The 15,307-nt window shown below is 34.3% G+C and overlaps 1 protein-coding gene and 1 pseudogene across 4 annotated transcripts in view; both read left to right on the forward strand.

The window, feature by feature from the left end:
• Nucleotides 1-15,307, forward strand: part of GRM1 (glutamate metabotropic receptor 1) — a 440,038-nt gene that overhangs the window by 152,512 nt on the left and 272,219 nt on the right. The gene's annotated exons all lie outside the window — the stretch shown is intronic.
• On the forward strand, nt 4,074-4,556 carry LOC111528141 (annotated as a pseudogene).

Consider the following 15,307-nt stretch of genomic DNA (forward strand, 5'->3'; position numbering starts at 1 on the left):
ATTTTGAATAATACTGCTGTGAACATTCTTGTACAGGTCTTTGTGTGGACATGTATTTTCAATTCTCTTTAGGAGCTATCTAGAGGTGAGATTATGGGTCATAAGTGTATGTTTGCCCTTGTCAATTACTGTATAAGAAATTGACTATTTTCCAAAGTGGCTGTACAATTTTGCAGTTCCACCAACAATGTATGAGAGTTCTAATTCCTCCACATCTTCACCAAAATAGTGTTGTCAGTCTTTTTACTTTTAGCTATTCCAGTGGGTGTATCATGGCAACTCTTTGTGGTTTTAATTTGCATTTTCCTAATGACTAATAATGTTGAACATTTTAATGTACTTATCTGACATTTTAGTATCTTTTTTGGTGAAATATCTTACACATCTATGTCCATTTGGATTTCAGGTTGTTTATCTTCTCATTACAGAGTCATAAAAGTTATTTATAACTTCTGGACACAAGTGATTTATCATATATATGTATAATAAATATTTTCTCTCAATATGTATCTGAAATTTCAATTCTGCTAAATGTCTTTGGAAGATGAAACTTTTTGAATTTTAACAGTGCAGTTAATAATTTCTTCTTTTATGGTTTATACTCTTTGTGTTCTATCAAAAATATTTTACCTCCTCCATGGTCACAAACATTTTTCTAAAAGTTTTATAGTTTTTGCCCCATATTAGATATATGACTCATTTGGACCTAATTTTTGTATATGTTTTGACATAAGGGTGAATGTTCTTTTTATATAAGAATACCCCAGTCATTTGAGAATATTTTACTGAAAGAAAATATTATTTATTCACTAAATTAACTTGTTGTTTTGTTAAATATAACATGTGTGCATTTATTCTTATTTTAGATTAATTGAATTTTTAGCATTCCATTTAATCTCTATTTTTGGCTTACTAGCTATGACAATTATTTTATGGATCTAGGGTTTAAAATATACTTCTTTATATTGTTATTGCTCACTTCCCAAGAATATTATACTGCATCACATATGATGTAAGAAGTTTATGGTAGTAAATTTCTATTTCTCCCTCACTTTTGGTTCTATTGTTATCATATATTTTATTTCTATATCTATTCTTAAACTCAAAATACGTCGTTATTTTTGCTTAGTGAATTATCTTTCAAGAAATAAAATGAGAAAAATTAACTTCTATATTTACCAATATAAAAGCTATTTATGGCCTTCTTCATTCCTTTGTATTAATCCATATTTTCATCTGTATTTTTTTCTTCTGCCTAAAGAATTTCATTTAACAACACTTGTGGGGCTTATCTACTGAGACAGATTTTCTTCTACTTTTTGTTTTGCCTTCAAATGTTTTAATTTTGTCTTACTAAATAAAAAATCCCTAGTATAGAATTCTAGGTTGATAGTTGATTTTTACTCTCCATACTTTGGAGATATTACTTAATTATACTTTGACTTGCATGGTTTCTGATGAGAAATCTGCTGTACTTCTTTTTACCTTTGTTTCTCTAATATGTATTATCATTGAATGCTCTTAAGCATGTTTCCTTATCACTAGTATTGAGTCATTTTATTATGATAAGCCTTGATGTAGTTTTATAATATTTATGGGACTTGGGACTTCGTGAATGTTTTAGTTAAGTGTGATCAAATTTGGAAAAATGTCAAATATTATTTTTGCCTTTGCTGTTATATTCTTTGTAGCTGAAATTCCATTTATATGTGTTTGATCTCTTAATATTTTTACATAGAAAATTTATCTATTTACTTATTTTCCACTTTTTTTCTCTTTTTCATTTTCAACAGTTTCTATTGCTGTAACTTTGAGTACACTGATCTTTTGTTTTGCAACATCTAATCTGCTGTTAATCCCATCATGTAATTTTAAAATTTCAGATATTGTATTTTTCATCTAGAAGTTATACCTGAATATTTTGTTTACTTTCTGTTTCCTTTCTTAACATGATCATTCTTCTGGATATTGAGAGTAGTTGTTCTAATGTCCTTCTCTGTCTTGTCAGGCAGGCTTTCCACGACAGTTTACGGGGTATGTGCTATTCTCTGTGTTGTGTAAGTTCCGGGATTTGTTTATTCTATGTTTTCCAGTGAGTCTTTCTCCAGCCTTAGATATTTTCTTCTCAGATATGTGCACATCAGAACTTAGCTAAAGACTGGAGGGAATCCCTCCACAGATTTATTTCTCAACCCACTTTTCTCCTTTTTAGTGCTCTGTCCCAGTAAGTCTACCTGCTTCAACTTTCCCAAACTCTGATCCCTGTTTTCTTATTCTTTGCTGAATTTCCCCCTCCCTGTTCTGCAGCCTAGAGACTACCACCAGACAGTAACATGGGCAATTTGGTTCATCTCTTTGATTTTAATTTTCTGGAATATGATAGTCGTATATTGACATTTATACAATGTCTGATAACAGTTGATTCATATATTTTATTTTGTGTTCTAGTTGTTGAAGGCAGGAGGCCACCATTTCACGTTCCTACTAGCAATGTATGAAGCTTCCACATACTAACCAAGGCTTGTTATCATTATTGTCCTTTCTATATAGCTATCTCAGTGAGCATAAAATGATATCTCATGTGGTTTTGATTTGCCTTTCTCTAATGTTTGTTTATCTGAGAATATCTTTATTTTGCCTTTAATTTTGAAAAATATTTTTGCTGGACATAATATTCTTGGCTAACAACTATTTTTCCCTCCAGCATGTTGAATATGTCATTCAACTGTTTTTTGGCCTCTTTTGTTTTTCATAAGGGATTACTTCTGTATCTTATCGTGGTTTTCTTTTTATGTGATCCGCGGTTTTTCACTTGCCGTTTTCAAGATTTTTCTCCTTATTCCAATGTAATCAGTTTTACTATGCTGTGCCTTAATCTTTTTGTGTTTATCTTACTTGGAGTTCATTCTTGCATATGTAGATAAAAGCTTTTCAGCAAATTTGAAAAGTTTTCAACCATTATTGCTTTAAATATTTTTTTTCTCCTTCATCTTTCTCCACTTTTTTCTGGTACCCTTTTTATATGTATGTTGGTACATCATTTAAAGGTATCTCACGTTTCTCTGAGGCTCTGTTCACTTTTGTTTTTATTGTTGTTCTATTTTCTCTCTGTTCTCTGGGTTTTGTAGTCGTTATTGATTCACTTAGTATTTCTTCTGCCAGTTCAAACCTACAGTTGGGCCCTTCTAGTAAACTGTTCATTTTGTTTATCTTTTCAACTCCAGAATTAATTTTGGTTCTTGTTTTTTTAATAACTTATGATCGTCTCTATTTAATTAGACATTGTCATTACATCCTTTTTTTACTTCTTTTAAGCATAGTTTCCTTAGTTCTTTGAATATATTTATGCTAGATACTTTTAAAACTTTGTTATAGCTGACATCTGGTCCATCTCACGGGCAGTTTTTGTTGCCTGCTTTTTTTTTTTTTTTTTTTTTTTGCATGTATGTGAGTCACCCTTTTTAAAAAATATCTCATTTTTTTTGTTATAAACTGGAAATTTTTGGTAATATGTTGTAACAATTCCAGATACTAATTCTATTCCTCTTTTCTGGGGCTTGCTCTTGTTATTATTTATATTTTTTATCTTGGGTAGACTATTTTATTGAAGTCTTTTTTTGCAGTGTGAAATCACTTGAAATAATATTTTTTGAATTTGTACTATGTACTATATTTACATATATTACATATAATATATGTAATATATTACATATATAATATAATACATATATTACATATATTACATAAAATATATGTACATATAGTACATATATTTTATATATGAGAAGACTATGGCTCAAAGAGGTTTGATGACTTTTCCGGAGCCACTTACCTGGTCACTACAGCAAAGATATTCAAATAAAAATTTGTCTAACTCAAGAGTACTCTCCTGTGTAAATAGGATACAATAATGAAGGTTGCAGAGGATATATGTATTCATTTTCTATTTTCTACTATAACATATTACCACAAGGTTAATGACTTAAAAATACAAAATTTTAATATTGAGTTCTGGGCCCTCACATGCCAAAAGCCACCTGGCATGGCAACTGCAGACCTACAGCGTGGATCCTCTGCATGTGTCTTTGGGAGATGAGCTCACTGAAATGGCCATGTCCGGTCAAGGACACTTTGAGGGAAATTTTGAGTCACTGGATCTTGCAGAATTTGCTCAAAATCAGTCATGGGGGTAAGCTGTTTGGACAGGAATCTGGATCTATAGCTAAAAAGTATCCCGTAGCAACCCAGTTGTTAATTGGAAGCTTCGCTGGATGGTGTATGAGTTTCATATTCCAAAAGGTTGAAAATTGGCTGCAACAGCTGTGGGGGGTGAACTTTTTCTCCTTTGGCTTGCAAGTCATACTGAGTGCATCAAAGATGACTGGCAACAACTGGAGGAGGACATGAAGAAAGCCAAAGAGATGAAGATCCATAAGAACAATCAGATACCTACTGAGGTCAAGAGCAAAGCTGAGGAGGTGGTATCATTTGTGAAGAAAAATGTTCTAATGACTGGGGGAATTTTCAGAGGTCTTCTGCTTGGCATGGCATTATAAGGAGGATGGCCTCATTTCTATTGTTCTTGTTTTTTTTCCAGCCACCAGCCTCTATACTCCATCATAAGGCATAGAGTCCTGCCTCTTCTTTTCCCATGCCTTCCTCTGTGCTGTGGCAAATCCAAATGGCTTTTAGAAGCCTCTGTTGGTATAAGTTAATATGGTCCTACCATGAGCTTGATGGTGGCAGAAGAGACAGTAGATATTACTTCTCCTTCCAGTCACTATTAAAGATATTCTTTACTCAGAAAAAAAAAAAAAAAAAAGCTCTGGATGTCAGAAGTTTGAAATGAGTTTTACTGGGCTAAAATTAAGATATTGGCATGCCTTTTCTACATTCCTTGGATCACAGCCTTCTTCCTCTATTTTCAAGCCAGTAGCATTGGGCTGAGTTTTCCTCACACTACCATCTCCCTTGTTCTCTCTTCTATTTCCCTCTGCTACTGTTAATGATCATTGTATATACATTGGGCACACCTGGATAACTCAGAACATTCTCCATAATTTCAGACCAGGTGAATAGAAGCCTCTATTTTATCTACCATCTTAATTTCTCTTTTCCTAATGTATTCACTGGTTCCAGAGATTTGAGCATGGACATCTTTGGCTGGCTATTATTTTGAGTGGAAAGTCAAAGAGAGGACAGGTATTAGAGTCTGTGGAAAAAGCAGTATCTAGGAAATATTTGGTAGAGGAGTGAGGGAGCCTTAAGAGATTGGTAGATTGAGGGAAAAATTTGATAGAGAGTAAGAATCTTACAGCTATATGAGGTGGGGGATAGCCAAGAAAGGTCTTAGCACAGTGATATTCAATGTGGGGCTGGGATGAGGGTATATTTCCACAAGACAACGTATGAGTCTTAGAGGTAGGTTAGTAGTTTGAAATTAAAACAGTATTTTTTATGGTCCTAGAATTTGTTTCTGTCATATTTAATGCTACTTGAATTTAAAAAATTGAAAAATGTGTAACACTTTATACTTTTCACAGAAAGAGATAAGTTTTGGAAGAGTAACTGGAAACACTAACTGATAAGTTGATCAGGGAGATAGGATCATAAATAAATACATAAGGCTGGATTTTGAAAAAAGAGGTGACATATTTTCCTCTGACCCAGGACAGTGAGCGAATTAATGGCTGGGTAAAAGTTTGTATGGATTTTGGTAATAAATGGATTCAGAAACAGGTGTGCTGCATTTGCAAGTTCTTTTACTAGAAAACTTGATTTTTGGCCTGACGCGGTGATTCATGCCTGTAATCCCAGCACTTTGGGAGGCCAGGGTGGGCGGATCACCTGAAGTCAGGAGTTTAAGACCAGCCTGACCAACATGGAGAAACCCCGTCTCTACTAAAAATACAAAAATTAGTTGGGCATGGTGGTGCATGCCTGTAATCCCAGCTACTCAGGAGGCTGAGGTAGGAGAATCGCTTGAACCCGGGAGGCAGAGGTTGCAGTGAGCCGAGATTGCACCATTCCACTTAGCCTGGGCAACAAGAGTGAAACTCTGTCTCAAATAAATAAATAAATAAATATAAAAATAAAAAGAGAAAACTCTTGATTCTTGCAATCCTATCATATCCCATCTCTTTTGGGGAATAAAGTAATTTTGAAGAATAGTAAAATAATTAAGAGCCACTGCCTGAATCATTCTAGACAATCAAATTGCACAGAATAATTTTTTTTTTCCTGAGATCCTTTTTTTTTTTTTTTTTTGGAGACAGTGTCTCCCTGTTGCCCAGGCTGGAGTGCAATGGCACAATCTTGGCTCACTGCAACCTCCGCCTCCTGGGTTCAAGTGATTCTCCTGCCTCAGCCTCCCAAGTAGCTGGGATTACAGGCACCCGCCACCACACCTGGCTAACTTTTTGTATCTTTAGTAGAGATGGGGTTTCACTATATTGGCCAGACTGGTCTGAAACTCCTGACCTTGTGATCTGCCCGCCTCTGCCTCCCAAAAAGTGGGATTACAGGTGTGAGCCACCACACCTGGCCCTTCCCTGAGGTTCTTACTCAGAGCTGTAGTTTCAGTTATGTCTATGTCAGGTGTGTTCACGTATTTGGGAGAATATGGATCCTTACTTATCTGACATCTTATCTCTTAGAGATAAGATGTTTCTATGCATTTTTAAGACAACATTGAAAGTTGAAAAAAACATGTCCTTAAAATTCAGTTTGAGAAATTTTTATACTTTTTTTTTCCTAGTGTTAAATTTTCCCTGCACAGGTATATTCCCTAGAAATTGCCATAGGCATTCTGTTTTTTTCCCAAAAGGTAGACACAGCTTCAGGGATGTGTGGAAACACTACACGATAACTACTGGATATGACTTTATGGGCTTCTGGATTTAGCATTCCTAATAGAGAAATATGAATATTATTTTTTCTCTTTGCTCATCAAATATAGCATATTATATAGTTATTAAATTTTACTCTAGTCCATGCCTGTAGAGATTGCAAACCTAGATAAATGCAAAGGAGCTGGAATTGCAAAAATTATGTCAGTAAAGAGGTATACTGTGTGTAGTTTGCTGACATGTTTTGCCAAAGTAGAATATTGAAAATTATTATACCAATGTACTGATTTTGGTCACTACATACTATTGGAAAATGTTATGTTGTTATATAATCACTTAATTAAACTTATAATTTCCAACAGATAAACAAGAGCTTATTAACTATGTTTTGGGTTGTTAGATTAGGAATGTTTACACTTGAATCCCCAAGGCTTTGTGCCTTGAATTTTCTTTAAAGAAAGGAAAGTCTTGGCTGAGGCTGACTTTCTGTAGAGAAAGACTTGTGAAATGCAAATGATTTTCATCCATCCAAAATCTCATTATCTCAAGGCTCAATTTGGGGAAAACCTGCTTCCAAACTCATTCACTTTGCCGTTGCCATGGCTCAGATTCTTGCTGGCTATTTGTTGGAGCTATCAGTTTCTTGCCATGTGGGCCTCTGTGTGGGGCCAGCTCAGGTGAGATCTGGCTTCCCTGAAGTGGGGGGCAGATAGAGAGACCAAGAGAGAGAGGGGAGGAAGTCATAGTCTTTTGGTAACTAATTGTGGAAGTGATATACTGTTACTTTTGCCATATTCTTTTCATTAGAAGTAAGTCACTAGATCCAGCAATTCAAGGGGAGGGGATTGTACAAGGGAATGAACACAAAGAGGCAGGATCATCTTAGAGGCTGCCTATTATGGTGGTAAAAACAGACCCATAGTATTTGCATTTGGAAATCACTTTTTCTGATTAAATATGTCTGACTGTTAGTCATTTTATAGTCTTGCTTTTAAAGCTATTATGCTAATGAGGTTAAAGCAGAAATCAGAATGAAAATTTTTCAATGACACCATTGGAGGACATACGTCACCTGTGCTAACGTTATCACTTGAGTTTTCTGAGACTTGTAATAGATACTTGTTACAACCTCTACTTTCCTTAAATGTCATCTACTTTAAAAGCTTTAGGTAAAGCCTCTTACCAGTTGTCTGGACATGTCTATACAGATGGTGTTTCCTTGCTGAGTTTATTGTATTTTCCATTTGACTTTGAGGAGCAGTATATGAAAACCAGGAGCATTTTACTTTATAGAAGTTGGTTTGATTTTCTAGGTTTTCCTTCAAAATGGTAAATAGTAAAAATAAAACAATACAATACACATAAATACCAATGCAGAATCCATCTCATAAATCCAAAATATCCTCTTCAGGGTCATTGGAAGTTTTTCTTTTTAAAGTCACAAACTGGAGTTTTCAAGTCTTCATGCACAATTCATATGGTAAGGAAAAAAAAGATGTATATGCTGTACCTTAGTAGCTAGATGAGAAAGGCCCACCATCTTCCCTATCGATGATAGGGTAGGGGTTACATTAGGTTATAAAAATATATTGGTTGTATTTCACAGAGCTTACAATAATACTTGGGTTGTCTGAACCTATATGTTATAATAGACATTGTGGTTTTGGGGAAACCTCTAACCCTCTTTCCCCACTTTAACAGAGAGACAAAAATTCACTAAATATAGTAACTATCTCCTAAGTTATTCTGAAGATTAAATAATCAAATATAATTATAATAAGGGCACGGTTTTGTTTAGCTAGCTTTTGAAACTCTAGCGCCCTTTCAACAGTGCTTTAGGCTTCATGGGTATTCAATTCATTTTTTTTTTTTTTTTTTTTTTTTGAGATGGAGTCTCGCTTTGTCCCCTAGGCTGGAGTGCAGTGGTGCGATCTCGGCTAACTGCAAGCTCCACCTCCCGGGTTCACGCCATTCTCCTGCCTCAGCCTCCTGAGTAGCTGGGACTACAGGCGCCCGCCACCGTGCCTGGCTAATTTTTTTATTTTTAGTAGAGACGGGGTTTCACCATGGTCTGGATCTCCTGACTTTGTGATCCACCCGCCTTAATTCTCAGTGAACGTTGACAATTGTGAATATCCAACAATAAAATAGATTTCTCTAGGTGTCAGCAAGGATCCTTTAACTGGCAATAGTTAAGCAGAAGTTTTGAAACACCTATTAGGAACTGGAAGGGATTAATAAATTAGGAAATTTATTGGTGTGCTTGACTTTAAGTCATGATGTGTTGTAACTGCTGTTTTAGAATTGTTGGCTTAATAATCTTACCTCTTTTTGAGGATTAAAGTGAATAGCTATAATTTGAATGTCTCCCTGTGAGCTTCTCTGGTCAATTGAGGTAAGGAAATCAGTAATAAAGACTCAGAGATCTTAACATACTAAAATTTTGGTTTAGTTCACTTGGCTCTATCTCCTGTAGAATCAACAGCTCAAAAATATCGGAAAGTAAAAAGGAAGTCTGTAAGTTTTCCTTCAAGATAAATTAAATATTGTATATTTTCTAAGCAACAATGAAGTTGTACTATTCTATACCAAAATAATTAGTTGATTCCATAAGTTCTTAGAAGAGGATTAGATCTTTTAACTAGGTTAGTTCTCTAAATAACCAATAAATTACATCAGATAATTACTCATAGAATAATTTTTAACTAGCATCCATAATAGAAATACCGGCACTCTAACTCCAGATTCCCCATTCATTACTAAGAGAACTTGAGTAAGTTACTTAATCTTTCTATAAAGTGATACCAATATTAACATCGACCATATTAGGGCTATTGTGACCTTTATGAAGAAAATGGAATTTAAATGTTTAACAGAATCCCCCTCCATGCCATTAGACCAATTAGCTACACATTTTAGCCTTATATTACTAAATAGACTCAGCCTGAGCTTTCTATTCTTCTTTAAGTGTTAAGTATTTGGCTTCAAGTTTGTATCTCATTTTCCTAACAGAAGACCAGGAAAAGAAGCAGCAAAGTAAAGTAAGTGAGCCCTCTATGTCTGACCTTTAGTCCATTGTTTCAATATATGATTTCCTAATCTCAACCCAGGGGAATAACAAGAACTGACATGTATTCCCAGAGTGACTTCCTCTGACAACTCATAGCAGTCTAGAATAGAATAGAATAGGCTGAGTTAAAAATTTTAGATTATCTTCATTCTCTTTCTGCTAGATGTGTTCTGAAAGTAGTTTGTACAAGTTAAGTTTCACTTCTTTCCTCTAGGAATGTTCCTCTAGGTGTGTTTGTTTTAATTTGGCTCTCTTTGATTTTTTTATATGGCTTAATGTATGTATTTTTATGCTCTTAATGTTCTTAAATTCCTGGCACTCAGTTTCAGAGCTTTTACATCACACTAAAACCTGATATTCACATATTTGCAACTTTTTGAACCTGGATAACTTGTAAGTACTGTTTCGAAAAAAAAAAAAATGAATTGTATTCCTTTCTCAGTTATCATTATTTAAATGGCATCTCTGCCTTCACTGAATTTTTTTCTTTTGCTGTTGCTCTTATTAAATACATTTTTTTGCAATTTGAGTTTGACCATTTCTTGTCTCTGCCTTGAAAAATGCATTTTAAAATTGTAGCCAAGAAAAATGACTGTGAAAGATCGCAATCTCATAGTCATATATGCACTTGCTCATCATAGGTCTGTAGAGATTATTTTTTATAACAGGCCTACAGAACTCTTTATTCTGTGTATTAATTTGATAAATTTTACTTTTTAGATGAATTTTACTATTCTTACATCTACAGAAAAGCCACTAAGGTAGTCAAGAAAGTTCCCCTATATTCAGCACTCAATTTCCCTTAGTAAGCTTCAGTAACATATTTTGTTAGTACTCTACTGACAAAATTTGTTACAATTAATGAGTCATTGTTGATACTGCATTATAACAAAAGTCTGTGTTTTACGCAGCTCATAGTTTTTACTTAATGTCCATTTTCTGTTTCAGAATACCACGTTTTCTTTAGTTGTCATGTCTTCTTAGACTCCTTTTGGGTATGACAGTTTCTCAGACTTTCCTTGCTTTGATGACCTCAACAGTTCTGAGGAGTACTGGTCTGGTAGTTTGTAGAATGTCTCTCATCTAGGACTTGTGTAATGTTTTTCTCATTAGTAGACTGATGTTATGGATTTGGGGGATTAAGACCACAGAAGTGAAGTGCCATTTTCAGCATATTATATAGGTTGAGTAACCCTTAGCTGAAATGCTTTGGGATTTTGGATGTCTTTTTGATTTGGGAATATTTTTTCTAAACACAATGAAATATCTTGGTGTTGGGACCCAAGTCTAAACATGGAAATTAATTTATGTTTCATATACACCTTATATACATAGCCTGAAGATAATTTCAGACAATGTTTTAAATAATTTTGTGCATGAAACAAAGTTTGTGCACATTGAACTATCAGAAAGCAAAGGTGTCACTATCTCATGACTTCTGTGCTCAACAAGTTTTAGGTTTTGGAATATTTTGGATTTTGGATTAGGGATGCTCACCTCCTATCAGCATGACTTTTCCTTGCTGTTGTTGATGTTGAGCATCTAATTTTTGTGTATTTAAAAAAATTTCTCATTTAGAAGCCTTTATTATTTGGATATCAAATGTCTATGCTTATATATTCATGTTTGGTACTATCTGCCCTAGACCAACTTGTGTACTGTTCATTATGTATATCACCCACTGGCTGGTACTTTTAAGGTGAAGCTGGGTTAGGAACATCCCTGTGATTTAATGCAAAGATGTTAATCTACCCACAACAAGACCTCTAATCTGGGTTGGTGGTATAAGAATGGGAATTGATTTTAATGCCTTGGAAGAGAATCCTGTGAGATATAGACAGTGGTCAGAACCCAGACATACGGATTTTTTGTCTTGGAAGTAATCCATTTTCAGATAGGAAATAGAGTACCGGACTATAAACCACTGGAGAATCTCAAATATACAAATCGGGAGAAAAGGGTATATTGAAGAAAATAAATCAACACTCTCATGTGTACATGTGTTCTCAGGACTAACACTGACTAGTGCAATCCAGACCTAAAACAGCAAGATTCATTTCAGATCCCACTGCCTAAAATGCCATGTCCCCACTGGACAAGATAAAGTTTTACTTTATCTTGACTTTGAGCTTGCAGAGAGATGACCTTATGACCCCAGCCAGCTAAGTCTTTGGAGAAGGAATGTGTGGGTATCAGTGTAGGGTCAATTAATTGAACTTTCTGCTCATTCATTTATATAAGAGAAAATTAAAGGACAGGGCACCTGTTGTTTAAGTTGTAGAGTCAGTAGCATGCCCAGATTTAGAACTCAGAACTCTTAAAATTTTTTTGTTCTTTATTCCTTCATCTTTTAAGAGTTTGAAAACTATTCTTATCCCAGCACTTTGGGAGGCCAAGGCAGGAGAATTGCTTGAGTCCATGAGTTTAAGACCAGCCTGGGCAACAGAGGGATACTTTGTCTCCATGAAAAAAAAAAAGTAAGAAAAACATTAGCTGGAGTATGGTGGTATTCAGCTGTGGCTCCAGTTACTAGGGAGGCCGAGGTGGGAGATTCGCTTGAGCCCGGGAGGTCAAGACTGCAGTGAGCCGTGATCACTTGGGTGACAGAGCAAAACCCCAACTCACCAAAAAACAGACAAGAAAACCAACCAACCAACCAACCAACCAACCAACCAACCAACAAACAAAAAAGACCTCTTCTTAAGAGATTATCTGTATTTTTCTGTCATTTCTTAACTTAAAGTTTATTTTATTCAGATATTAACTTTTATTTAATATTATAGACCAAATCATATGAGAAATTTGCTAGATTTTATTGCTGCTAGTGTTAGGTACCAGATTTTCCAACTAAGGGTAGTTTATTTTCATTGACAATATGAAGTAAAACTAAGATACTGGTTTATTTCTATTGATTATGCCAGAGGAAAAGTTATCTTAGCTGATTCTTATATAATAAGGTTATACTTAGAGGATTATCTCTTTTAAAAGCAGAAGAACTTTTTTCTCATTTTTACACACAAAGCAAGTTAGAGCTCTTGGAGGAATAAATGTGAAATATATATTGTGTGGAGTGATAGTTGATGAAATTCCTTTTCCTGATTATTCTATTTAAGAAAGAACTAAATCTTTTCTTCTCCTTGTCTTATAGGTTTTGCAACCTTGATCATTTTTCTTTTTTCTTTCTTTCTAAATCCAAAGGGACTGTAACAACCAGATGTCATGAACTTAAACTTTATTAAAATTGGTTTTCTTCACAGGATTTTCATTAGCTTCTCATGGTTTACTTTTTCTAACCCACAGCCTGGTTTTTATTTTAACACACTGCACTTTAGGTTTAAAATGATCTAATAAAATAATGCTTCTCTAATATGTAACTTTAAGCAAAGTTGACTCTTGAATAAGAACTCACAGCGAATATTTTTAAAAGTGGACCTTGTTTGTTAGCTCTAGGTATAACGGCAGGAGATATAATCTTAGTATAACTAGAAATAACCTCAATGTGATAACATACTGAAAACCCATAGGATTATGAAACATATAATTATAAGAGAAATTCTGCTGAGGAGCATTTGTGCCAAAGAAGGGATGACACTATTTTCACTGCCCATCAACTGAGGATAATTGGCAATAACACACCTCAGGTACATAAATAGATGTGCACTGCCCATGGATAACATGCACTTCAGCAAGAGATTGCTGTGAATACAAAATGGACTTAGAAAGAGGCTAGGAAACTTGAAATGTTCACACATAACTTGCCACCTTTAAAAAAAAAAAACTACAGCAAAAATCCACGAGTTCTCCAAAGACTAATGGTGAGAAATGAAGTGTTTGAGGCACTGAATAATGAAGTCTCTGTGATAACTTCAGTTCAGTAAATAAAATATGTCTTATGTCACCATCCTAGGATATGAACATATTCAAGATTAGGAAGAAAACTCAAAATAACTTTCAATTTTCAAGTGAGAAAAGAACATTTCAAAAAGAAGATCAAGGTCCTTAACTCTTTATTGTATTGAATATAAGTTCACTCTGCCATGATTACTGTTGTATTTTGAATATACCCACAGCACTTGATATATAATAGTCACTTAATATATTTTGTTGAATGACTTCAGAAGGAAAATATTGATAGAGAGTTGAATTATCAATTATGGCATTATGTTAGAAATTCCTAGGTTGATTCAAAATATTATTATAGCTCAAACTGTCAATTTCTCCTTTTTTTCAAATAACTAGCAAGTAGGGTACTTTTGTCTCCTTATTGTTTGTCAGTGTACTAAGGACTAAGTACCTGAGTCTACTACCAGGTGAGAAAGAGGTGAATAAATATGGGATCAGAATGATTGACAATTAAAATCTATTTGTAATCATTTTTCACTAAGAGTTATTAATTATAAGCAGGATGAAAACAATATAGTTAATAAGAGCATACAAAAGATTATTCTTGGAACACACAGCAGTGGAATTTTAGGGATATAAAGTAAGAGATCATTAAAAAGGAAAAGCAATTGAGAAAGGGTAGTTATTTTATTAATAAAAAAGTTGTGAAAAGTTATGTCAAACATTTTCACAGCTTACCTAAGAAGTTCTTATTTTACTGAAAGTAAAGGAAATGGATTGGACATAACATGAAAATTATTGGCCTATTTTGTTAACCTTTACATCCACATCTCATTTACATAGAATATAGCTTAAAAATCATTTTATGGTGAACTGTAAGCTCTTACAACACAGGGTCTGCAAACAGATTTATTTCATTAATAAGCAGGAAAGACAAGAAGCTTGATTAGCAGTTTGTTTCTTCCTCTAGCAAATTCTTTCTCTTTGAAATACATTGTCTAGTGTTATTTTTAGTAGAATTTGTAAACGACAGGTGGATGAAACTTTTTCTTTTTTGAATTTGACTTGATTGCAAGAAATTAGCTAATTTCATCCCTCAGTTCCCCCCAAGTCAGTTACAGCTGTACATGCAGTGTTATCTGAATTGGAAATATACTTCAAAAATCATTCATTTGCATGTCTATTAAGAAAACAGGCAAAATTCTAATGACAACAATTACTTGCCCTTCCTGATGCTCTTTAAATAAAGTACTTTGCAAACTGTACATAAATTTGCCTTAAAATGTTATATTATTCATATATAGTACATTCTCAGAAAGAACTTCTTAGGTTGGAAAAATGGAGTGCTATCTCTATCATTGCAGATTTGAATACAAATTGTTTTTTTTTTATTATACTTTAAGTTCTAGGGTACATGTGCATAACGTGCAGGTTTGTTACATATGTATATATGTGCCATGTTGGTGTGCTGCACCCATCAACTCGTCAGCACCCATCAATTCATCATTTATATCAGGTATAACTCCCCAATGCAATCCCTCCCCCC

Source organism: Piliocolobus tephrosceles, chromosome 5, assembly GCF_002776525.5.
Source record: "Piliocolobus tephrosceles isolate RC106 chromosome 5, ASM277652v3, whole genome shotgun sequence".
Classification (NCBI taxonomy): Eukaryota; Metazoa; Chordata; class Mammalia; order Primates; family Cercopithecidae; genus Piliocolobus; species Piliocolobus tephrosceles.